A 978-nucleotide genomic window follows, 5' to 3' on the forward strand; every position below is an offset into this window, starting at 1 on the left:
CCCAATGGTATCAATGTGGATTTCACAAGCTTCAAAATCTCCCCTCCTCCTACTGCATCCCAAAACCAGCCCAGCTCGTCCCCGCCTCCCTAACCTGTTCTTCCTCCCATCTATCCCCTCCTCCCACCTCAAGCCACACCCCCATTTCCTACCTACTAATCTCATCCCGCCCCCTTGACCTGTCCGTTCTCCCTGGACTGACCTATCTCCTCCCTGTCTCCCCACCTACACTGACCTTTACTGGCTCCATCCCCGCCTCTTTGACCTGTCTGTTTCCTCTCCATCTATCTTCTCCTCTATCCATCTTCTCTCCACCTCCCCCTCTCTCCCTATTTATTTCAGAACCCCCTTCCCCTCCCCCATTTCTGATGAAGGGTCTAGGCCCGAAACGTCAGCCTTCCTGCTCCTATGATGCTGCTTGGCCTGCTGTGTTCATCCAGCTTTACAACTTGTTATCTCAGCTTTTCCAGCAACTTTGTTTTTGTTCCCAATTTACAGCATTTGCAGATCTTTCAGTTTTTATGGAAGATCTGGGTCTTTTTTGCGAGCAGCATGTAAATGTTCTGCAAAGTCATCTCCCAGTCTACGCTTCATTTCCCCAATATAGAGACCACATTGAGAGCCACAAATGCAGTAGACAAGATTCTGGGAAATGCAGGTGAACTGTTGCTTCACCTGGAAGGTGTGTTTGGGCTTCTGGATAGTGGGGAGGGATGAGGTAAATGGGTAGGTGTTACACCTTCGCCAGTTGCAAAGGAAGGTGCCATTGGGTTCTAGGGGGACATTGGGAGTGAAGGAAGAGTCAACCAGGGTGTCCCGGAGGGAATTAAGGGTTATGGTGAGTGGGCAGGTAAATGGAGCTGAGTCTCAAAGATCAGCCATGATCTTATTAAATGGCAGGGCAGGCTTGAGGGGCCAGATGGCCTACTCCTGCTCCTAGTTCTTATGAATGGTCCCTATGGAAGGTGGACAAGGGAG

This window comes from Rhincodon typus, chromosome 21, assembly GCF_021869965.1.
Source record: "Rhincodon typus isolate 14 chromosome 21, sRhiTyp1.1, whole genome shotgun sequence".
Taxonomy (NCBI): domain Eukaryota; kingdom Metazoa; phylum Chordata; class Chondrichthyes; order Orectolobiformes; family Rhincodontidae; genus Rhincodon; species Rhincodon typus.